General features: G+C 42.2%; 1 protein-coding gene across 5 annotated transcripts in view; it reads right to left on the reverse strand.

Annotated features, from left to right (window-relative positions):
* Positions 1–26305, reverse strand: part of ZDHHC6 (zinc finger DHHC-type palmitoyltransferase 6) — a 762509-nt gene that overhangs the window by 190898 nt on the left and 545306 nt on the right. The gene's annotated exons all lie outside the window — the stretch shown is intronic.

Genomic DNA, 26305 nt, shown 5'->3' on the forward strand with positions numbered 1-26305 from the left:
AGTTTTAATGTTTATGCTTTTCACAAGTGATTATCTGCTGGGTCAGGAAATTAAATGTGTGAAATAATGAAATCTTCTGCTCTTCCTGTAAGAATGAGATGGCCTTGTATATGTGTTATTTAGATATCACGCAGCTGTGTGAGAAAGTGTAACAGAACAAAGACATGCATCAAAAGACTGAAGCTGCTATTGTATTCGAACTGATATGAAACCTTGAATAAGTAACTTTACAGAAAGACATTATGACTGACCAGCTGGATAGCAAGGCCGTATTGTATCTTTTTAAATGTACAGCATCAGCAAACTTAATGAATGTAGAATTGTAAGCTAAAGTGATGTAGATGCCCTGTGACATATCACGTCAGAAAGGTGGGCATAGCTAAATGTTAAACCTATATAAAATTGTGTGCTTCCTGTTTCATGTCAGACAAAATTCTGTACTTGTATGGTTTTTTGCCTCCTGGTGTACACTAGTAAACTTTTGAATCTGAACCTCCTGTGTACTGAATTCTGAATTTTATTTAACAGATGTATTATGTTTGCTAATGAGAATATGTTAATATGGCTTATTTTCTTATATATGTATGTTTGCCTACATTTTCAGTGATAATTTAATAAAGTTAATAATAAAAAAGATTTCATGAATACATTCCTACAGAAGTATGATGTGAGCCTGAACTATAAGCATGGAAAGCCAGTTACATATATATAACAATTATATTCAATCAGTGGGTTTGTAACTAATTAATCACACACATGCTCTATATTTTCTTCCACTTCCGTTCTGTTTAACTCTCAGTGCTTCTGAACTTTCAGTGGAGCATGCAAAACATACAAAATGGTAGGCTGTGTTAGAACATGAAGAAAACTTGGCCAACATCTCAAACCACTAAATAAATCTTTATAGTTAATAAAGCAGATCATTGCTCTTCACACATGCATCACAAATTCACTGTACTACACACCAAGCTTCTAATAAGTTAACACACTAATGAGTTAGCTTCTTTTCTATCTGAAATTTAACTCCAACTTTTAGCTGACATACTTGCAAGTAAAAGTTTTCGAATCCAGTGGTGACATCTCATGCCCTGAATAAACAAACAACTTGCATATAACTTGTTTCAGATTATTTTGTTTTAGCCTCAATGCTTTGAAGGTTTGAGCAAACTCTAGATGTGATCTGGCCCAGTGTTTACTTTAAACACCAAAACTTTGATTACTTTGGCTTTTCTGTCTGGTCCACCAAGTATCAACAAATTCTCAGCACCTCACTCTAGTAAATATGTACTTTGAGCACTTAAAGTCATCAACATCAATCCCCTTTTCCCATTTTCTACATGGGGTTGAGGTGTCACATCAACTGTTGCCATCTCTCTCTATTCAATGCCACTCTCCTTGCCTTCTTTGACACATTGTAGCAGGTCTTCTCTCACAATTACTCTAGCTGTTTGCTGGGCACCCTTGTTTCCACTTGCCTTCTTCCTGTCTGTCCCAAAGCTTCTTCACCAGTCTTCTGCTTTTCTGCACAAACCACCTTAATCTGTTCTCTTTGACCTTTTCTGCAATTGGAGCTACTTCGGCTTCTGCTCTTATGTCCTCATTTCTTCGTCTGTCCCACAGCATGCACCCCACCACCATCTCAGGCACTTCATCTCTATCACCTCTAGCTTTCTCAGCTGCTCTGTTTTTTCTGCCCAGCTTTCCATACCATACAGTAGCACTGGTTTCACCACTGTTTTGTAAGCCCTACTTTTCAGCTTCTTTGGCATTCTTCTGTCATATAATACACCTGACACTCTGTGCCAGTTGGCTGCATCCCATCTGATTCTAGCTTTGACCTCCTCATTCAAACTTCCCTTCTCCTCAACCACCCCTCCCAGATATTTGAAGCCGTTTACCTGTTCCACTATTTTACCTTCTATCTCAATTTTCAACTTCTTCTGAACTCCACCATTTGCCACTCTTACAACAGTCTTATCTGTACTCAGTTTCATCCCATGTGCCTTCAGTTTTACATTCCATTCCCCTATCTTTTGGTGAAGTTCTTTCTCAGAGTCTGCCTATAATGCCACATGGTATGCATACAGCAACTTTGCTGGTCTCTCCAAACTAATGTAGTCTAGCACCAGTTGGAACAGCAGTGGGCTCAGTACTGAACCCTGGTGCACACCCCCACCCACTGGGAACCCCTCTGTGAGACCAAACACTGTTCGTACTTGAGTCATTGGGTCCTTGTACAAAGTTTGTACTAACTCTACCAAATGTTTCTGGGACTTCAAACTACCACAGCACTGCACAAATCAGCTTTCGTTGGACTCTAATTTATGCCTTTTCCAAGTCTAAGAATGACTAGTTGGACTCCCTCCTCATCTCTAGCTTCTTCTCAACTGTCTCATTGCAAACATCAGGTCAGTTGTGCTGCATCTTTTTTTTTTTTTTTTTAATGAGAAAAATCTTTATTAAATTATCATGTATGACAAAGGCCATGTTACATTTATATAAGTGACAATAAACCATAGCAACACAATCTTAGTTGCAAACACTATGCATTCAAACCATGCAACACAACTGTAGCTGCAAACATTATGCATCACTTTTAACATATCCAGTCATTGTTAATCGACCAAGTTGTGCTGCATCTTAATCTGAATCCAGACTGCTCACCTCCCATCTTACATTCTATTACTTTGCGTGTTTATCAATCACCCTCTCTTGAACTTTCATGCAATGTGACAGGAGTTTGATACTGCTACGCTGCCCATAGTTGTGAATGTCCCCTTTGTTCTTGAACAACATTGGATTAGTATGCTTATTCTCCAGTCATTTGGGATATGCCTTTCTCTCCACACTGCTATAAGTATCCTCAGGGGCCAATTCTCCCCTGTCTCATCCACCATTTTCATCATATCTCCTGTGACCTCAACTGAGCCTGCTGCTTTCCCTGACTTCATTTTCCTTGGTGCTGTTCTTACGTCCTCTGTGGTGGGCTCCTCCTCTTCTGTCATTGTTGGCTGTGTCTGGGGCACTACAGCTTCTGTGGGATTTTCTTCATTTAGAAGCTATTGATAGTACTACTTCCATCTGCCTTTGATGTCCTATTGATTGTTGAGTAGCTTGTTGCTGGCATCTCTTATAAAGGATGTCTTACTATCTTCTTTTTCTTTCTGTCTTTGCCTTGTAACCTGATAGTTTCTTTTTTTTAAAAAACAGCTTTAATGAATTATGGACGGTGCAGTGGTGCAGCGGTTGCCTCACAGCAAGAGGTTCTGCGGTTCGATTTTCATCTGGGGTGCCTTTTCTGAATAATCTGCATGACTTCCCTGCTTTTGTGTGGGTTTCCTCCAGGTGCTCCAGTTTCCTCCCACATTACAAAGACATGCAACTGGAGCATTTCTCCCCGAGCCACCACTAAAACTTGGCTTTGTTCCAAGTAGGACTTTCCCGGTAAACAGATGTTAAATAAAATAAACAAATATCACTTGTGATATAGGCAAATTTGCATTTATATAAAAGTAATCAAACTGTATTAAGTTCACATTTATAAACATTACACCTCACACATATTGCTATGTATCATATAACCTATACAACATTACATAAATTATTCAATTCCTGCCCCCCCCCTTTTTTTAAACAAGAAACATTTTTATTAAACTATCACTTACGACATAGGCAATCATACATTTACATAAATAAAAACAAACCACATTGACACAATCCTAGTTGCAAGAATTTTACATCACAAACCATACTGACCCATTCCAAGTTTATACATCACTTATAATCTACCCAATCATTTTCAGTCAAATATTACATAGCCCATTTAAGTCCTGCCTTCTTTTAAACCTCACTCCTCCCTGTATGTATTCTTCCCACAATTCCCATTTTTTTTCCTATGTAATTTGCTCTTAACCTTTTCTGAAGAGCTCAGTTGTAGTTGTTTCATCTATCACTATATTCACTACTTCTAGTGTAGTTGGTTTAGATTTTGATTTCCATTTTCTAGTAATTGGCTGTTTTGGCAGTCACCATAATTACACACAGGAAGGCCTTACCATGTTGACGCAATTCGAATTCCGTATCATAGCTCAGAGAAATCATCTCCCTTGTCACACCAATCTGCCCACCCAGCATCTATGACAGTGTATCCCGCAGAGAATCCTTAAAGCTAACCAGCTCACAACACTCCCAGAAAATATGCTCCCAATTACCTTTTTCTTCCTAGTCACACCTCCATTTGCTGTCTACCTGAGGAAAAATTCTTTGTAGTCTTCTTGAGGAATAAAAATATCTATGTAAACATTTCCAAGCATAAATCCTAAATCTTCTGGATACTGACTTACTTTCCAGAAGCTGGTAGAGTACCTCTGATGCCTTGTCCTTCGCTATTTCAACTACTCTCTTTGTTAGCCATCCACTATTCCTTCTTAGCCTGGTCTTTTCTATTTCCCAATTTTTCTTGCACTCTTCCTTTCTTTTGATGACTTGCTGGACTTTTTTCCATACATGACTCGGCCACATATCTGTTCTGTAGTCCTCATACATGCTGTTTTCAGCAGCTATCATTCTTCTTCTTCAACTCCACCTATGTCCTCTTCTTAAGGTGCTACAGCCCTGAGTAATTCCTTGAAGTGTTGTGCTTTTTCGCCAGACAACTTCCAGGGCTTCAGCCTGGTCTCTGTTGACCTTAAGTGTCTTCTCTGATCACTGCTCGCAGCTGATTGTAGAAACCAGTGGTTTAAGCTGTGGGCCAACTATTTCACTAGGGATGACTTTGCAATCGCTGATTCTACGCCAGTGCCTTTTCCTTTCTAGGAGGAAGTTTACCTGAGCTGCATGTTGGCCACTCTTGAATATTATTTTGGGACTATATCTCGCTTTGAACCATGTGTTGGCCACTATCAAGCCATTTGCCAGACAGAAGTCTAGAATGGCCTCTCCTTCATTATTCCCGTTGCCCCAATCATGTGGACCCAGGCAGTCTTCATATCCTGTTCCGTTTGTTCTGATATTTGCATTCAAGTCACTTATTATGAACACCAGTTCCTGGTGCCCTACTTTATCTAGTAGGTCCTGCAACTGCTATCTGAATGCACTCTTTTCCTCACTAACACAACCCTGCTATGGGACATAGGCTGACACTACGAATACTGAGTTAACATTAAGCTGAAGTCTGATTGTCATGAGTGTGTCATTAATTCTGACAACATCCCTCACTGCTTTCTGAAGCTTCTCCCTCACCACAATAGCCACATCATTTCTAGCCTGTCCTCATCCTAAGTAGTAAACTCTGGATCCCAAGCCAAGTGGTTTTGTTGCACTGCCCTTCCATCTTGTCTCTTCGATACATATGATGTCCAGGTTCTCTTTATCATCATGTCATCCACTTCCAAGCAGAGTCCTGTTGGTGAACCTACAATGAGTGTAGAGATTCTTAGTTTATGTTTGTCAGGTTGATTGGTTTTATATCTAGCTTTCACTCAACACATCTATCCCAGGTAACCCAATAAGGGCAACTGGACACTGACCATCCAGTAGCTTATTGACCTAGGGCTGCTGGGCTTTATGGCAGGCACACATTGGCCAATAGGGGAAAATACACTCCTACTACGATTAGCATGGGTCCCCGAAGTAGGTCAGAGGAGGCCATGTCCTCAACCCACTTATCACTGGCAAATACCCATGCCCATTTGCTGGCATTATTCAACATGATTGAGTCATCTAGAGCCATATTTTACACTATCAAGTGGTTAGTCCTGCAACTGCATGCAGTCTGTGATCCATGTTCTCCTCTCATGAGGATATTGCGCACCACAGTAGATGTCCAAAGTGGTTTGTTTATACTTACAGGGCACATTGTTGTGCTGCTGATGACTACTCCATTCTTTAGTGAGTTTAAGACAGAAACACTATGCATGTTTTTTGGAGATGGAGAAACCCCACAAAGAGACACAGAAAACATGCAAACTCCAAAAAGGCACTGGCCAGAGTTCAGGATTGAACCTTGTGCTTGGGAGGCAAAGACCTTAACCATTATGCCAAATGGCAGTTACAGTGCTACCAAATAAAAGCGTTCATGGTTTTGCTTTACCACATTTGTTATTTTTTAGGTACAAATTTGTTTCTTATAGTTACACACTTTAGCAAAATAATTTCAGGTTTTAGATAACTGACTCACTGCAAGATATTTCCTTTATTATATTTAAAACCACAATTTGTGCACAACTTACATACAAAATGCTTTTCATACCTTTCACGACTATATCTACTATGTCAATTTTCTCTCATTTGATTTCATATGCTATTTACTTATTACTAGTTTTTCCACCATTTTATGCGAGTAAAGTAATCTTCCTTACTCTGCATAGAGCTGTTGTTTTATTTAACATTAAATCTGCTTCATATAGCAATCTGCCTCTTAATTGATCTTTTCTAATATCATGTACAATTCTATTTCATATTAATGAATTATTTAACTCACCAAACTCATGAGTTTTTAATTTGTTTCTTTAGTTCAACAAAAGAAGCATCAGTATTTCTGATGGAAAATCTTTGCTCTCATGAAAAACAAATGGCAATTTTTTTTCTTAACTCACAGCAATTCTGAATCTTCTGTCTATTCCCAGATACTATGTTTCTTTTTACCTCTCAAGATTCAAATGTGTTATACACTTGAATCATTTCTAACTCTGCACATGCACAGAATACGGCTCACTGGTCTGGCTCTATTGTTACATGAAAAGAGCCTTGACTGCCACGGAGATATCCTGAATCTTATTAGCAGATCAGGAGCTAATGGAGGTGAGGAAAAAAAGAGGACAACTTTAGCTCTCCTTACTCAGGGCGCGAGTGGACTCATGAATGTAATTATGGCCTTCAATAATGAAGACTGGTGGGTGTTTACATGGCTACAGGTAAACTATCAAATGTTAAGCAGCAAGGGTAATGTAGCATCAGCATTACATATGACCTCATTGTGTGCTCTTGTCCCAGTTAGGTTCCCCTTGCTTGAATTTCCCAAAACAAAAAAAATAATTCCTCCCTGGTCATGTATACAATTTCCCACCTAATGGCTACCACGACTGGGATGCAGTGGCATAATACATCTCTCTATGGAGGGAGGGCTTTACTTTGACAAGGGATGTGGCAGAATCTTGTCAAGCTTAATAAAGAAGCCATAAATGAGTTCTCTGGGAAATTAAAGACAGATGTCAGGGTGCAGGTAGGGGGCCAAAAATATAGAACACGGTATTTTCTCTGGCTTTCCAGCTATTCTACTCAATGCCAAAAATGAATTGAACACCTACATCCCTCATTTTCAAGTTTTCAAACAAACTGCATTGAAGAGAGCTTTCACAAAGGCTAAAAATGTTCCATGTCTCAAATGAATGAAGTGTTATTTCTCTATCTCCTTCAGACACCACATAACACTGGGATTATTTTTATTTGTGAAATAAGAGATTACGAAAAGTGATGTCCTGCCACCCCTTTATCTTTACTATTCAGACTATGCAACACTACAGAAAAACAGATCAAATGACTTTACACCCTGGTGCACTGACAACAGTACAGACACAATTTCTGAACAATGAGTGCCATTTCTTAAGAATGTGCAATAGCTATGAATCCACTGACACCTCACAGTCCACTGCCATAATCATCCTCAAATATGAAAAAAAAAACTATAGTTTTGGGTAGTTGGGGAGTAATTCTCTTAGGTGTCTTTGTCAACATAGCAGAAGTTAACACCATATGACAGTCAAGAGCCTCTCTTGTATGCCATGCAAATCTCTTCCTTTTTGGAGGATGGCCAAGTCTAGAAAATAGAGGAGTGGAAGTCATAAAGGGACTCCAGAGGTGATGGTCTGCTTATTCTCAGATCACTAATCATGTCCTCGAAAAGGGGGAGCTGACAAGCAATTCCCCAAAGAAACAGGCATCCAGAATCCTGCTACAAAGGTCCTCTGGTAGAGAAGACAATCACACCCTCATCATCCTGCACAGATGGACACTATGGCTGAGGTAAGACATCAGCATAATCTAAATTAAAAATGAAACTGTGGGCACAGTTTGATGAACATAATCTGAGCCCAATGTAAGGAAGATCCAGACGTAATCCAAAGCTTTCCTGACAAAGAGAGAATGGAACTGGGACACACAAGGTAAATTTTAAGAGCTCTAAGCTCAATATGACAGAGAAGTACTCTCTCTCTCGCCAAAACTGTCCAAAGCTATACACCAAATACAAAGATAATGCAGAAAAATGCTGCAGTTTCTAAGACTTATAATGGGCTGAAGAGATGACACAGCAGTATGCTTAATGAGCTTCTCTGTTCATTCAGACATTTTACCAAGGGCAAAGGACTTCTTCAGGACTAAAGGGGCAGTGTTTTCAGGCTGTCTTGATGGTATACTGGCCTAAAAGGAAGAATAACTTAGGGCTCCTCAAGTTTTCCACCCAGAAACTCCAGCAGGTGGTTCTGGGGAGTAAGAATAGCTACTAAAAATCAATACAAGCTGATGACAAAAGGATTGGAAGAGTTTTCCACCCAGAAACTCCAGCAGGTGGTTCTGGGGAGTAAGAATAGCTACTAAAAATCAATACAAGCTGATGACAAAAGGATTGGAAGAGGCATGCCTTTGGTTTCTACTTTTGAAGGTGTATCCCTGGGTGCTACCAAAGTAGGAAGGTCATCTGGAGGAGATGGGGATGGAGAGAGTGGAGACACTGTCCTTCTCTATCCCATCAATAATGGCCATGAGAACCTTTGAATCTTCTTAGGATCTACAAGATGCGGGAGTACAATTACCTCACATGGGCAGAAATGTGTGATGGACAAGTGGTGGGCATCAGGAAATGGACAACTACTGCTGGATCATGCACTAGTGAAGGGAAATGCTCTCCAGGTAGAGGCCTGTCCCACACATTATATAGGTTCATGCTAAACTCCCTAATGAGCTGTCCACCTTAGCAGTGGATGACCTTCTCAACAGGGACATTTCAGCATGCAACAGTCTATGGGCTGGGTGATCTAAGTAAGAGATACCCTGGTCCTGAGCACCATCATCCTTGACAGAATTACTCAAATAACCACTCCCTGGGCTCAAGTTAATCTACTCAGTCATCCAGAGCTCACTGGCAGAAGCACCCAGGGATACACCCTCAAAAGTAGTAGTCAAAGGCATGCCTTTTCCAATCCTTTTGTCATCATTCAGTGGTGAGTACTGATTTGACTACTAGCTAACATTAAAGAAAGAATGTTACTTGCAAGGTTTGGGGGGGGGGGGTGCAGATGAATAATAAACTTACCTTATGAGATTCAGGCCTAGACCTGTTCTCGAGTATTTTCTCACTGAAGATGCTCACACTAAAGCCTGAAGCTGAAAGATAAGGACACCACTGCTACCACTCTCCTGGATGCAAGCCAACGACTTCAGGTTTAACCTCTGACACTTGTGGAAGTTTCTAATATTATGCTGTTCCCTAAGGTTGTAACGGTAATGCTGGTGCAAGTCATCATCAGTAATCAGACAGCTACATGGGCATCTATTGCTCTGTTCAAGGATGTGAACACAGGACTTAACCAATGACAGTGAGGACTGAGAGCTGAACTGTATGAATGGAGATAAAAGGAAGGTTTAGGGACACACACTCATGCAGCAGGAGTGCGATGTCATGGAGAGCACTGATGGCATCAGGCAGACATCATCCACGAAAAAAAGAATTTATGTACTCACCATAACGTTCCATCTGAGTAGTTAAGACTTCATTTGTCAGCAGCCTGTGGGTTTCGGATCCAATATGGATTCGAACTGGCAGCTTTCCAAGCTCCTCCCCCTTACCCATACTACAGGGCAACCTCCTTCCAACCCTCAGATCGAGTTTGCCACCCACAACGTGGCACACATCAACCCAAGAGACATAACCTGACCTGGTCACACAGAGTAGGCTCACAAAACCCAGTGAGTCTGAGTCCAAGGCCTATTGTAAACCACCAAGGTCAAAGGGAAGGAGGGAGGGAAGGTTGCTAACAAATGAAGTCTAACTATTCAGAAGGAACGTTATGGTGAGTACATAACTTCTTTATCTGAAGTAGTTAACTTAATTTGATCATCAACCTGTGGGACAAAGTCCCCAGCTACCAAAAACCTTGGGAGGCCCTTATGAAAGGGTATTCAGAAGCACTGCAGAACCAAAAGAAGCCCTTCCTCTAGATACCATGTCCAACTTATAATGAGTAATAAAAAAGTGTGAGATGAAGCCCAGGTAGCCGCTGAACAAACGTCATCCAGAAAAACTCTGGATCAGAAAGCAGCAGACGTAGCCACAGAATGAGTAGAATGAGCACGAACCCTGTCTGGTTCTGGTAATCCATAATCCTTGTACGCCAGCAAAATATAAAGTGAAATCCATCTAGCAAGGGTCATCTTTGAAACTTGTTTCCCCAAAAAGGGCTTGGCAAAGAAAACAAATAGCTGATCAGACTTACGAAAAGGTTTAGTTCTATGTAAATAAAAGCGCAACTGTCTGTGGACATCGAGCAAATGAAGCTTGCATTCCCCTTTGTTTTGAAGATTAGGGAAGAATACTGGGAGATTAATAGAATGATTGATATTTGACTCCGAAGCGACTTTAGGGAGGAAAGAAGGATTGAAACCCTATCCTTATGAAAAACTAAGTATGGGGGTTTAATACACAAGGCTTGAAGTTCAGACACTCTCCTAGCCGAGGTGATGGCGACTAGAAAGGCTATCGTCCGCGAAAATAATTTTAAATCAACTGATGCAGCAGGTTCGAATGGAGGTGCAACTATGGCCTGAAAAACCAAGGTCAAATCCCATGGAGGGGAAGGATGCTTAATTGGAGGTCTCAGCAAAAAGATGCCTTTGATGAAAGTCTTATAAATCCTAGAAGCAGCTAGTGAACCTGAATTTTCTCCTACATGAAAATGGGATATAGCCGCCAGCTGGACCTTAAAAGTGGAAGAGCTGGGCCCCTGCTGGAAAATCTGAGACAGAAATTTTAATACCACTGGAATAGGGACGGTAAATGGATCCAAATCACTCTGAGAAGCCCAAATGGAAAAACGCTTCCATTTACTATGGTACACCTTTCGGGTGGAGGACTTGTGTGCGGTCACCAGAATGGACTTAACCGGAGAAGAGAGTCTGGGAGTCCTGGCAATTAGTGGAACTGGAGCAACCAAGAAGTAAGCTTGAGGCTGTCCAGATTCGAGGGAGGAATACCGGAGGGATGACAAATGAGATCTGGAATGGGATCTAATCCAGGGCGGAGCTACTAGATGAGACCGTAGACAAGGGAACCAAACTTGACGAGGCCAGAATGGGGCTATGAGGATAATCCTGCTCCCCAACCTACGAGCTTTCTGCAAGAATTTTGTCATTAGAGGTAGCGGGGGATATGCATAAAGCATGGACAAGAGCGTCTCTGGGGACTTCCTCCTCGAGGGAGAATCAGAGTGAAAAACTCACTGCACTCTGTGTTGGAGGATGATGCGAAGAGATCGTAGCAAGGCTGACCCTGCTTGAGGAAGATCTGTTTCGCTACACAAGGGTTCAGAGACCATTCATAGGGTAAAAGGATAGTCCTGCTCAATTTGTCCGCTAAAATGTTGGACCAACCCAGGATGTGCATTGCTATCAAAAAACGGTTAGTGGAGATCACCCATTCCCACACTCTCATGGCCTCTCGACAAAGCGGGTAGGACCTGGTTCCCCCCTGTTTGTTGATATACCAGACCACTGACATGTTGTCCGACTGAACTGCAATCGTTCCCAGAGGAAGAGAAGCATGAAGGGCCTGCAACAATAAAAGGACCACCCTCATCTCTAGAACATTAATATGCAGAAAGGTCTCATTCAGGGACCATGTGCCTTGGACAGTCCTGCCCGAGCAATGCCCCCCCACCCTAGACGGGAGGCATTTGTGGTCACAGTGGCTTGGGGCGGGGTCGCAATAAAGGAGCATCCTTCTCGAAGATCCTGGGATTGAAGCCACCAGATGAGGGAAGTTTTGCACACTTTGCTTAGAGGAATCGGCTAATTTAAGGGCTGGTATGACAGAGACCAATGAACTTGTAACTTCCAGACGTGCGCAAGGAACCGGACTTATAGCTGCTGCCATGGACCCCAAGGCCCTAAGACCTAGCTCCGCTGGGAGTGAAAAAGTCTGAAGAAGTGCCAAGACATGGAGGGTCAGGTTCCGAAGTCTGTCTGAAGTCAAAAATACCTTGGCCTGGAGAGAATCTATTCTCGCCCCTATAAAGTCCAGAATTTGAACAGGCTGAAGAGAGGACTTCACAAGGTTTATTGTGATACCCAGTAAATTTGACAGCTGAAGGAAAGAATTTCTGGCTTGAACAAGTTGATGTCTGGAGGTGGTGGTGAAGAGACAATTTTCCAGGTACGGAAAGACCTGAATGCCCTGAAGCCTCAGATGGGCCGCTACAACTGCCATGACCTTGATAAACACCTTGGGGGCTGTGGTGAGACCGAAGGCTAGGACTCTAAACTGGTAGTGATTGGCTCCATGCTGAAAGCGGAGAAACCTCCTGGATCGCCTGTCCATTATAATGTAGTAGTACGCATCCTTGAGGTCTACAGAGCACATCCAGTCTTCCTCCTGCAAGAACGGCAGGATGGATTGTAAAGTCACCATCCGGAACTTCTCCCTGGCAACAGACAGGTTCAATGTGGACAGGTCGAGAGTCGGCCTCAAGTTCCCCGTCTTTTTTGGCACTAAAAATAACCTGGAATAGATGCCTGATCCGGACTGGTCTGGGGGACCGGCTGGATTGCCCTTTTGTTTAACGGCTTTTCTATTTCCAAAGCTGCCACCTCCCTTTGAGCGGGTGGAACATCTGGGAGGTGCTTTGGAAGTAAGGGACTGGTCAGAAAGGGAATGGAATACCCTCTGGATATTACCCAAAGCACCCAGTGGTCTGACGTTATGGACTCCCATTGAGTTAGTTGTTTTGAAAAATGCCCCCCGACTGCCTCCAGAGTGGAGCAGTTGGGCAACCCCTCAGGGCTGCTGCATGGGTCAATCCGAAAACGGTTCCCGTGACCCAAAATTCTTTGGTCCCCCTCTGCCTCTGGACCGGTGTCCACCTTGTCCCCCTCTGCCTCTAGAGGAAAAGATGTCCGGAGTGACCCGGGAATGCTGAGACTTCCAGAATCAAAACTTCTTTTGCCCTTGCTGATTCCTGGAAAAGGATCTTTGAGGGTTAGAGAAGCTGATCTCGACGGCCGACAGTGTCTTCCCGTCCTTCCTTCTCACTCTGGACTAGCGTATCTCGGATGGTCTTCCCAAACAAGGTCGAACTGCCAAAAGGGGCATTCATGAAGGACGCCTTGAAAGGTTTCAAAAAATCGCAAAGTCGGAGCCAGGCGTGATGCCTCATGGCAATGCCGGACCAGCCACCCTAGTGGCTTCCTCGGTGGCATGACAAGAGTAGATGCATGGGACTTGTTAGTCACCGACTTAAGAGTGGCCATATGTGCCAAGAATGAGCATTTATCCTCGGCCGAAATGGACTCCAGAGGAGACTCGGTGTACTCTTGCACGAGGTTGAGCTGAAGTCTGATCACGTGGGCCATGTAGTTCAGCGCCCTTACAGCAAAGGTAGCTGAAGCATACATCTGCTTTCTGAGTCGATCCATCACCCTAGACTCCTTGTCTGGAGGATGGACTGAGGAACTCTCCTGCACCACTTCCTTTTTGGTGGCCGCCGCCGCCACCACCATGGCATCAACTGGAGAACGCTTACTACATACAAACAATAAGAGCCACAAACACAGGATACCAAAACCAAAAGTCAAAAAACGGATCCGGACTGGCAAAAAACATTTTAATTAATTAAAATCAGCTTAAAACAGCTTAATGAATTAAAATCAGCTTAAAACAGCTTTTCATCATGGCTTTTTAAATGGAAAGGAAATGATGTACTTGTCAGAGGAAGTTTGTCATTTAGTACAAACGAAAGTGCTTACATACTCTTCATGAGCGTATATTGTAAATTTATTTACACGCTGTTTAAGCTGCTTTAAGCTGATTTTAATTCATTAAAACCCTTACTCCATGCAGGCTTGTCCATAGTAGGGCTCAAAATTTTGTCTGGCCATTTAGGTATAGGTTCTACAGTGTCCGGCTCCTTCCAAGTTCTGGTGGTAATGAAGTCCACCAGAGGATCACCCAGGGGGGACACCCAAGAGGTAGATGGACCTCTGTCGAATGCCTCCAGGAATACCGACTCGTCCGAGGAAGGCTTTTGGGCAGACCAACCTCCTCTCTGATGGAGGATTTCCATTACGTCTCCAAAATGAGACATCTTCGGGAGGTGATGTGGGGGAGCTTTCCCCTTCCTTCAGTATCTTCTTGGAGGGACTCGGGGGAGTCCATGTGCCTCCTCTTGCACTTGCATTTGCGAGGGACCTCCTTGGGGGGGGGGGCTCTCTGAGGAGGGCTCACAAACAGCTTTATATTCCTCGAGGGGAACCGTCTGGGGCATATCAGGCACAGGCTATCCCTGGGAGAACTGAATGACAGAAGACACACTCAGCAGCGAGGGAGCAGGGACGGACTCTGAGGAAAGAGTGAGGGGTCTCGATCCTCCTGAAAGAACCCTCTCCACAACGAAGGCCAAAGGGGAACCGGCTTCTCTGAAACTAGAAGAACGAGTAACCATGCCCCCCGGATCCGACGAAGGGATTGGAGCCAAAACCAGAACAAAAGGACCTAGAGGAATGGTATGTTCCGACCAGAAAACAGCCGATGACACACTCATTCCCCCAGATCCGACACACAAATCACAGCTCCGAGAGCTCGGATCCAACATAGAATCCGACAAACTTGAGGGCATGGGCGGCGTCAAGGGTGGAGGAACCATCGGCGCTGACCCCCTGACTCCGGGGCTCCTCGGATCCAGGGACTCCGAAACCCGGGGATGGATTGGAGAAGGAGCTATCGGGGCAAACATCGGAGCCAAACTCCCCGCTCCGGCGGTAGGGGAAGCCAGCAACACTTCCATCTGCACATGTGTCTATAAAAACCTTATCATCCGGTCCATGTCAGCCTCCGAGAGGCTTCTTGTGGATCTGGAGGACGCCGCTGAGAGGGCTGATGCAAGGACGACCTCGAAGCAATCTGAACCTCTTCCTCTGGCTCCGGAGAAAATCTAGGGGAACGGAGCCAAGGGGAAGAAGGCTTAGGAGTCTTGTCCAGGGTAGTGACCTCCTTAACAGGAGGACCTGAAGGATCCAATGGGTCCGCTGGTCTCTTACGGCCCCTATCTTTATCTCTCTCTCTCTCTTTCTTTTTCTTTCTCCTCATGCTTCTCCTTCCTGGCCTCTTTGTCACCCTGTTTAGAAACAGGAGTGTGAGTCCCGGACAGGGGAGGAGGACCAGAAGCTGATACGGCCACAGCTTTGGCCATAGAGGAAGAAGAAGCAGATTCTACCGGGAGAAGCCCAGCCAAAATTAACTTGGCTCTGCGATCCTGCAGAGCCCATGGGTTAAAGGCTGCACAAATTAAGCAGCCTGAAGAAAGGTGAGGAACCCCCAAACACACAATGCACAGAATGTGGCCATCAGGCGGGGACAACTTATGGCCACACTCTGTGCATTTGGAGAAAGTCGGCTTCTGAGAGTCCGACATCTCAACACCCACAACAACAAAAAGGCTAACTAAAGCCCTACCTAAACACACACACACACACACACACACACACACACACACACACACACACACACACACACACAGTAAAGGTGGGAAAGGGAGGCCTACACTAACTAAAAAAAACTTTTTTTTTTTTTAAACAGAAACCCAGGGGGAGGAAGAAAGGGAAGGTAAACACTATCCACGCACGCTAAACTGACTTTGCACAGTTAAAGCCGGAAAAAAAATACACTACCTGTCTGGAGCTTAGAGATCACGTCTTGGCGAAGCAGTGGCAAATGAGATCTGAGGGTTGGAAGGAGGTTGCAGTGTAGTATAGGTAAGGGGGAGGAACGTGGAGCTTGGATCTTAGCTTGGAAAGTTGCCAGCTCGGATCCATATCGGATCCGAAACCCACAGGTTGATGATCAAATGAAGTTAACTACTTCTGATCAGGAATTACAGAAAATAATGCCAAATGATAGAGAAAACATAACCAGATCAAAGAGGGCCTTCTGCAGCAGATATAAGCTTTCCAAAGCCTTTCATGTGTTTTAAATGTCTAACAGAACTACAGTTAATTTATTAACACTGACAGAAATGACAATAAAAGTCAGAAACCACCTATGACAGTAAAACATAAAATTGTAACAAACTTGCTGTCTTGGAATTTTAACCTAGCTTTTTTTTATAAACCCTTTTCATCTGCATACAGGTGTGAATAACACTGTGCCTGTTGACATTGACAAAAGACTAGAATGGTCTTATCATTCCTATCAGATTGAAAAGAAACTGTTTATATTTTAACTCATTCACTCCAATGGAGCTCAGGAAGTTTGCACTGTAACTTCCAATGGGAGGAGCCTAAACCTTTTGTCAGAATCAAATTATGTCCTCACATTTCAAACAAATGTTCATATCTCTGGAACCACGGGGATTATGAAAGAAGTATAAATGGCAAACTCTTCAGCACAAATTATTTTTATAGTGCTAGTGTTCTATAGATTCTAGGTCTGAATTTTATAAGTCACAGTGAACATAGTAAGTATTACATTTGTAATATCTTGTAAACAATTTACAATATCTCAGCAACTTCTCAAGTTACACACAAACTGTCAGCAGCATTTTATTTGTCTAGTTGAAAGCTTTCATACGAGGCTAAGGAGTTATGTCTGTGTTACTTAGTTGTTGAGATATTCAGAAAAATGTGAAAATTATATCTATATAAATTAATATCATAAAAAAATAATATCTAATTACCTCCACTAGACATAGATCAAATAGTAATGCAGTTGAGTTTGCTATCGTGTACGTTTTAAGATTAAATCTTCTAAAACCTTGTGCACAACATGGTTTCGGAATTACTGATGCAACTATGAACAAGCAGTATGTGATGCCTAGAGGTGTCAGTAGGAGTTAAGTGCAAATGCAACTGGAGGCATCACTCGGATGTAATGAGTTATGTCAGCATACATAAGAAAAATATCTACAAGGATTAAAGAATTACTGAGAGAGAAGCTAAAATCCTTTCATTTCACTACATTTTAGGGTGTGTGTGCCTCAGTGACTGCTCAATAAACCATACAAACTCAAATTACATGAGGTGAAACTGTACATGAACCATTCAAAACTCGTTTCGTATCTACTGATTTTCTTACTGTATGACAGCTCTCTCTCCTTTCCACTTCATTAACATCTCTAATTCAGGTTCTGCAAATTACTACTTGTTCTGTAACTCCTGACATTTACAGAGGTACTCATGTTTCTCTTTGCTTCCATTTTGAATGACAGCATTCGACAGGTGAACCCTGGAAGATAAGGTTGGAATGTAAGGAACTTAAGTGGCAACTTAAGACCAATGCCATGGGTCATTAAGGTCTCAGTGAGTCTACATTCTTTACTTGTTGGCTAAAATTGAAGGCACTAGGTTATTAGACAATAAGCCATTGACATGGCAAACATCTTAGGTACTTGTATGAATATGAAAGAATGATTTTAGAGTTTTTAACTTGTACTTTATGACAGATATTAAGTTATGATGAATTTAGATGTGTATCTCATATAGGGGTACTTTTTAGCAATGCAATAATGTGAATTTCAATGATCTTATTTCTTTAAATTTCTAGGGGATTTTCTAGCTGTGGATATGGGCATGGTTTTTAATTCAGCAGTTATCAAGATGAAGTTTTTTACTCTGAAATAGTTCTGAGGCATTACAGGGACGAAAGTGCTAAGTGTGCCTAATAAATGTTTCTTTTTTAATTGTTTTGCTTATTTTATTCAAAAGATTTTTTTGTGTTTCCTCACTTTATGGGGCTTACTTGGTGATTTAAGAATTTTTTTTTACAGCCGGATGGGAGACTGCTTGGTTCTCTCTATGAATTTGGCTTTGTGGTGTTTTCATTTTCGTGTTCCAGTGTCAGGCAGCAGAGCGGTGATGTCTTTTCCTTTATACAGTCAAGAAAGTGAACAGCGAGGTAGCAGTACTACCATGGAGCAGTTAGAATCTATTCTAGGGAACCTTATTCAGCTTTTGGAGCTTTTATCACAGAGATTTAAGGATGTTTGTGACAAAGTTAACATATCTGCTTCTAATGGAGGTGTTTCGGCAAAACATTCCTTCTCCTCCAATGGATTGCCATGTGGACAGAAAGATCAGGTGATCAAAGGATCATAGGTGGTTACTAGGCTATCGACCCAGAGGTCATTTCAAGCACAGACGTTTCATCCAAATGTAATACCACAGACATCTAATCAATGCCCAGGATTGTACTTAGCAATGACTGCCCATGTCCAAGAGGGTTGTGGGCGCTACCCCTGGTAAGAATTTACAGTGCCCAATCCACTCATCCAGGTTCCTTCTGAACAATATCATACAGGTGCTTTACTTTACATGAATTGGCAGACTATTCCAAAGAAATGGCTATCGATGGGAGACTAATCTGTCTCTCCAGCACATCGTATTCAAATCGCAGGCCATATTTATGTCCCTGGAATAGGTAGCTCTAGTCTCATTTGATTTATGGATGTGCAGCAAATTCATTAGGTTTGGGTTGGAGATTATTCTGTAAGCCAAGCATAAATCTCCCCTAAGAAGTCTATATGATACTGTGTATAGTGACAGGGACTTTAGTCGTTTTTTTAAGAGATGTGCTGGAGTACCTTGATCTTCTTAGTTAGAAACCTCTGACATCTCTCCAAATGCTGCAGGTGCTTTGTACAGTACATGCCAAAATGGGCGTTATACTCAATTATGGGCCTGATTACTGATGAGTACAGAGGGGTTATAACCTCCATGCTCTAAAGGCAATGCCTTTGCTAATCAAGTGTGTAACGTAGAAAGCCTTCCTTACTACAGTAGACACATGGTGGTCAAAGTGAAGGTCGCAGTCCATTTCTGATCCTAGATCTCTTACCACTTAGTAGGCACATATGGTATTGTTGTTAATTTGATAGTGTGAAGGGGACACTGTTTTTTACCGAAGGAATAATGATGCATTTCTTTGCATTCAGTTTGAGACTGTGACTAAGACACCAGTCTTTGGTCTGCGTAAGACCTTCCTGAAGTAAACTGACATCATTTGGGGATTCAGTAATAGCACCCACTTTGCAGTCGTCCACAAACTTGGTCAGTCACAGCCCCTTAGTTTTGGCATGAACATCGGAAAAGTATTTACCAAACAGCAGGGGGCCCAGCACTGACCCTTGTGGCACCCCACTTATGACAGGTCTGCTGGTTGATGTGGAGTCACCCTCTGATAGTGTGAGACCAGTTTGTAAGCCATTTGGCAACCCATCTTACCACAAAGGGGTTTACACTCAGTTTGCTAAGTTTACTGGTAATGCCTGAGTGTGGGATTGTATCAAAAGGCGTTGCCAAGTCGAGGTATGCTGTGTGCACAAATTTGCCCTTGTCAATGACCCTGGTCACATTTTCAAAGAAATCTAACAGGTTTAACAGGCAGGATCTGCCCTTGATGGAGCCGAACTGGGTCGGATCCTGGGTTTGGAGGTCACCTATGTCTTTATTTATGAGGTCCATGATGATACGTTCCATGGCTTTACAGATGAGGCTGGTCAGATGTCTGGGTCTGTTGTTAAGCCACCTTTGTGGTGTGGGGAATAACTGTTGCTGTTCTCCACTCCATAGGAACAAAGCCAGTGGTTACTGTGACTGAACAGGGTAGTAATGGTGATACTAGTCCATGTTTTAATTTGTTTACAAGACAGCCTGGGATGCAGTCTGGTCCCATAGAGGCTGTATTTTTGCCTTAGATAAGGCTTTAATGACTTGCTCTTCAGATATGTAGGGTGGGGTGATACAATCAATACCTGAAGTACAACTTAACCCATGGACTGAGAGACCATCTCGCAATGTCTACCATGATTTTGGGAGTAACGCAGGTAATGCTAACATTTTATTATGTGAATAGTTTAACTTCATTGAATTTGGGAAGAGTCTCAGTGTTGATGGTGGATCGGGTCTTACCTTGGCAAAGCAGCTTAAAATGTTTGAAAATAAGCTCACTAAATATCATAAGCTACAAGCTGAGAACTGCTATTTCCATGAGTGTGTATAACAGTACCCAAGGGTTTGTGATCTTGGAAGTTTTCCACTGACCTCATTGAAAGCTCGGCTTTATATAATGACCTTTTGGATCTATTTTCAGCACGGGCTGTGAACTCATGGAAACTGCAGCACATCATAGTCAATTAAACATAGATAAGTTGATGGCTGATATTACTCAATCAGACCTTACAATCTCTAAAGATTTGTTGTCTTGATCTGGCAGGACTTGTTGGATGACTCTTTTGTCCAGCAGTTTTTGAATTTCTTGTACTGCTGAATCCCTCTGATGGGTGGAATATCAGGGATTTTCTAGTAAATGGGGGTAGGGTGAGAAAAGGGAATGGCATAGCCTCTGGATATGACCCATTACACCCACGAATCTGTTAAGTTTAAGCAGGCATTGAGGTGCAAGGATAAGCATCCCCCGGACTGCCTCCAGAGGAAGACAATTGGACCTCCCTTCAGGAATGCTGAAAGGGCTTGCCAGGGAAGGAATCCCTAAAGCCCAGGCTTTGCTGACCACCTCTACCACAACAGCGGCATCTTCTGTTTTAGTTCCCCCCCTACCCCTGGGGAAACTCCCTCCATGTGTATCTTGGAAAGGCCCTTGGGAGTTTTTGAACCACATTTTTCCACCATTCCTCTGGTTCCCAGAAAAGGACTTTTGGGGGGTGGAAAAACATAGGCAGACAGTAGAAAGGGTCTTGCCATCCTTCTCACACCTGGATAAAGTCTCTTTTACTTTAGAGCCAAACAAGGAAGTTTCATCTAAAGAAGCAGTGATGAAAAAAGACTTGAATAGTTCTGCAAAGTCACATAGGTGCATCCAGGTGTCTCTCCTTATGGCTACGCCTCCACCCCTGATCTAGACGTCCCTTTGGCTGTATGGGCGATCAGCTTCATGGAAGAATTTAAGAGACTCCACAGTGGCTAACTGCTGTTAGTTCCTTTTTAGTGGCGGCCGGTATGACCATAGCATCAACTACTAACCCTTTGGCCCAAAACTGCTTGTCTTCGGGTGCAGACAGTATTTTACCTGGCCTTTTGGAGATGGCACCAATAGTATCTGGAGCCTTCCATGCCCAGTGTGAAATAAACTTAATGAGTTCATCAGTAGTGGGAGTCACCCAAGATGTAGATGGGTGGGTGCCGAAAGCCTGCAGGTAGACAGATTCCACAGAGGAAGGGTTTTTGGACTTCCAGCCACCCTTCTGTTTTAAAATTTCCAAGATGTCTCCAAATGAGACATCTTCAGGGGGTGACCGTGGGGATCCTTCCCCCTCACTGAAATCTGTATCTTTGGTGACGGACCCTTGGGGGGAATCCAAGATCTTCCTCTTGCACTTCTTTTTCTGAGGGACCACCTCAGGGGAATAATCTGGGAGGTATCAGAAGATGACAGTACCTGTGCCTGTGACACCTGAGGCTTCAGCACCTGCTGTCCCAGTGGAAAGAAAGGTGGAATAATCGAGCTAGAGGGGGAAACCTGTTCAGAGGTGGTAGGCACCGACTGAGCCTCTGCATAGCCTCAATGTCTGGCCCCTCTGAAGAGGGAAGGGAGCCCGGAACCGAGAGAGACTGCATTGGAAGTGGGGTCACCTCCCACTCCGAAGAACCGATCCTCAAAACCGAAGCCAGAGCTGAACTGACTCAAGCAGATGCCCAAAGGAGCAGGGATGGTTCTGAAAAACCTGGAGTTGAAACCTGCTCCTGGAACCAGCAAGACAGCCACAGCTCTGGGAGGTCTCAGTTTTCAAAATAACTGAAGAACTCAGGGTAACTACCAGCTCTGAAGAAGGGAAGAACTCCAGAACCCATACAATCGATGCCGGGAGACTCAGAACAGAGGACTCTAAGACCTCAGAGGAGGTTAGAGGAGGAGTAGTTAATGGTGTGAAATGTTATTCGGTACCAAACCCCAAGGGAATCGGTACCGAAGGGGGACCAGAAAGCCCTCTAGCCCACAAGATTTTATTCACTAACCTCTAAAAGTCAAGTTCTGAGAGACTTTTGGTGGAGCGAACCGACAAAGTAGAGGGAGACTTGGGTCTCTGCAAGAAAACGTATGGTAGCTCACCAGCAAAAGGGTGAATTGAGAGTGAGTAGGCTGTTCTAGGTAAAGGCTTAGCAATAGTTTCAGGTATTGGCACCTTTGATGTCGAAGGGCTCATACTGACAAATGCTGCTGGAATAGACATTAGCATCAGAGTATTGATACCAGACAGCTGTGCTTCCATACAAAATGTCAGAATCAACGGCTTCAGCTTCTTAGTTTTTGGAACTTATGGACAAGTCAGAACTGAAGGGCTTCTTTTCTAATGTTTTTCATGAGAAGATGATGATGATGGAGATAAAACATCTGTTTTAGCATCATCATCAGACCATAATGCTTCGCCAAAGGCAGAAAGGTGAAGTCCTTTAATATGAGTTTGTAGCGCCTTTCCACCAGAGCTCAGTGGCTGAAGGCATGACAGATGCTACAATACTCTCATAAGTGGAGAGGTCCAAGACAGTACACACACAGTGCAAGAATGATCAGAAGATGGGATTTTATGGGCACACGTCTGGCATTTTTTGAAGCCAGAAGGAACCTTACCCTTGTCAGCCATATCAACAAGAAAAAAGCAGAGAAGAAAAACAGAAAGAAAAGAATATTTTTATATATACTTTTATATATTTTTTTTTTGTTTACAAAGGTAGGAAAAACCATCAGCAATAACAGCAAAAAGAACACAAATGTGTAAAATTTTGCATCAAGGAAAGATAGAGAGGGGAACTATCAATGATGATGCTGGGGGTTTAGATAAAATGTAAAAGGGATAGGAGAATTAACAGGGATATAAAAGATACAGTAAAAGTGAAGAGAAAGGTATTAGAAATTTTTAAAGAAATAGATACAAAAATATTATTTACCTAACCCCAAAAATGCTCAAGAGTATCAGCTAAATGTGACCGTTTCACAAACCAGCAAATGAGATCTGTAGGTAATTGAGAGCAAGAAATTCTGGGTATAGGTAAAGCTTGAGAGTTTTTGTCTGGCGCGAGCTGTAATAACAGCCGAGTCAGTTCCAATATTGGAACCAAACTCATCTGTCAAGGATGAAATGAAGATAGACAACATCAGATATGATATTAGGAGAAAAAAAAGAAAAGAAAAGAAGTTGCTACATGACAAAGCAGACTATGAGGATAAAAAAGCCTTCCCACCCTCCACCTCCCGGAATATCGGGACCTCACTTATGGGGGTGATGTTCAACCAGACGATGGCGCTGTGCACTGCATCATCACCTCTAAGATCCATTTAGGTTCCCCACCACTTTGGAGGTTGGAAACACTGATGAATCGGAGAAAAGGAACCAGTCCGGAGGGATATCCCTACCAGGGACATCAGCCATGGAATTTACCACCACAATAGAGGAGGAAGGGGATGGCAAAGAAGACCTACCCCAAATGATTACCAATAATAGTAACAAATCCAAAAAAATGACTTAAGATATACAATTTAATTTCTTTTTTTTATTACAAGTGAGCGTGCCTCTTTATTTGATAGAGGGATGACCTCTGTACCTTCTGGATGAGAAAACTTAGTTGAAACACTGATTGACTTTAAACTGTTTATGAGAAAAAATGACTTTTAATACTCAGTTTGGTGATGCTGATAGGAGGGAAGGGGACATGATATTTTTCAAAGACTGAGTTTATTTACCCCCCCCCCCCCGCACCCTACCATTTTGCTATTTGAGAAGCTATGTGAACATGACATGAGAAACTTATTCAAGGACAATAAAGATGTATCAATAAGTAATATTAAAAATAATGAAATTAATTTGTTAAATGAAATATGTGGTAGTAAGGACTTGAGATGCATGAAATCTGACAGGGGGGGGCTAGTGGTGATGAATATTATAGATTACAACTGTATAATGGAAAGAATACTGTTTTCTGAAACATATGAGGAGGTATCCAGGAACCAACTGAATACTGCATACTCCAGGATTGACAATGTTATGTACAATTTATTAATGCAGGAGCATATTACAAAAACTGAATATAATTTCTTTAGGAATGATTTTCCTCAGATTCCATCCATTTTCGGAAGACCAAAAATCCACAAAGACATCACAGATCCCCCTTGTCCAACTGTTAATGCTAAAGGCTCAAAAACTCATGCATTAGCCATGTTTATTGACCCAAAGTCAAAGGACATACTGAATAATGAAATGTGTATACTTAAGGACTTCTGGGATTTTCTTATGAAAATCCAAAAAGATTGTTTAGTGGAGGAACTTATTTTAGTTATGCTTGACATAAAGGAATTGCTTTTGGTTATTCCTCATGTTTGTGGGATGGAATGGTTCACACAGTATCTTAAAATAGTATGCTTAGCAATGCTACTATTGGAATGGTAACAACCCTTATGGAAATCTTCCTAGACAACAATTTTATATAGTATGAAGAGTAGCAATGGGGGCTGCTTGCTCCCCCACTTTTGCAAACACTGTTTTAGCATATTGGGAAAAGGATGATGTATTGAATTCCAGTTTTGAGAGTAGTTGGACCCTATACAGACATTTTCTGGATGACAGTTATTTTCTGGATGGACAGTGATTGTAGACTGGGCAAATTTAACTATATCAATAATTCCGCCAAATTTTTAAGTTTCACCCTTAACAAGTCCATGAATTGTACTTGCGACCTAGATGTTGAAATTAAGGTTGACTGTGTCAATAAATGCTTTATTTCAAATTTATATAGGAAAATCAGCATATTCTAATTATCTTCTGCATTATGACAGTTGTCACCCCACTCACCAAATGAAAGTCCAGGTTAAATGGCAACTGGTGAGATTAACCAGGATGATTCCTGACATGGAAATGTTTCCATATGAAAGTGAAAAACTAAGGTCCATAATATAAACAGGGGACATCCTTATGATTTCCTTGAAGGGATTTTTAGGGGAAGTTTTACCAGAAAGAGCCAATGGATTCCTCAAGCCTCTTTTAGGCTCTGGAAATGATGATGCCTTTTTAAGGCACAAAAATAACCAGAATTTTGACAAAGGATTCATTGTTACATACAATATAGATACCAAATTACATAAGGAATATAAACAGAAACAACTGGAAAGTTCTGATTATTGGGGGGATGGACATGAAAACATTTGGCATGGAACCAATAGTTATTTATAGGAGGGACTGGGGTCTATATCAGAAGATTGAAGTTTCAAAACTTTGAATCGGATATGGTCAACACCATATGATCGAAGTCTTGAAACTTTGAATCTTTTAACAGAGATCTCCGTACAGCGCAGAAAGGGAAGATTTCCCTTTTCTGCACTGTAGCGTGATTTTGGAGTCAATATGTTTAAGTAGCGGGGGATGTGGTGGGTGCAGGGGGCTTGCCCTCTGCTTAGAGCATTTAAATGGTTTGTTTTTGTAGATTGTTGTGTTTTATTACATTTTCAATGTTTCAAAACTTCGATTATATGGTGCCGACCATATCAGATTTGAAGTTTTGAAACTTTAATGTAATCTAGACCCGAGGGATTGTAACATTAAGAATTACTTAGAAACAGTGAAGAAACTCTCAAACAGCACCACGATATGTAAGACAATGTCAAAATGTGGTAGATGCCCTCAGTGTCCCTCAGCTTTGGAAGGTGATTCCATTATGGTTCAAGGGTTTGGGAAAAATCACAAGTCTGTATAGACGTAATTGTCACACCAGGAGGGTAGTATATATTGCTTCATGTAGAAAATGCACCTATTTCATTATCGCTAAAACTGAAAGAGCATTGAAAGAAAGGGTTTGTGAGCACTTGAGGGATGTCAAAAAATAAAACCCTAGTAATGCACTCTGGAAATGCATCCAAAACCATGAAGGACATGAATATGGTTTCTTCATCGTGGATGTAGTGGACCAGAACTCGGGGTGGCCAATGGAAGGTATGAAACTTGAATGACAACTTAAGACCAATGGCATGGGTCCTTATGGTCTCAATGAGTCTACATCCCTTTACTTGTTGCCTAAAATTGAAGGCACTAGTAGTAGACAATAA

Source organism: Protopterus annectens, chromosome 14.part0 (assembly GCF_019279795.1).
Source record: "Protopterus annectens isolate FY-2018-M chromosome 14.part0, PAN1.0, whole genome shotgun sequence".
Classification (NCBI taxonomy): domain Eukaryota; kingdom Metazoa; phylum Chordata; order Ceratodontiformes; family Protopteridae; genus Protopterus; species Protopterus annectens.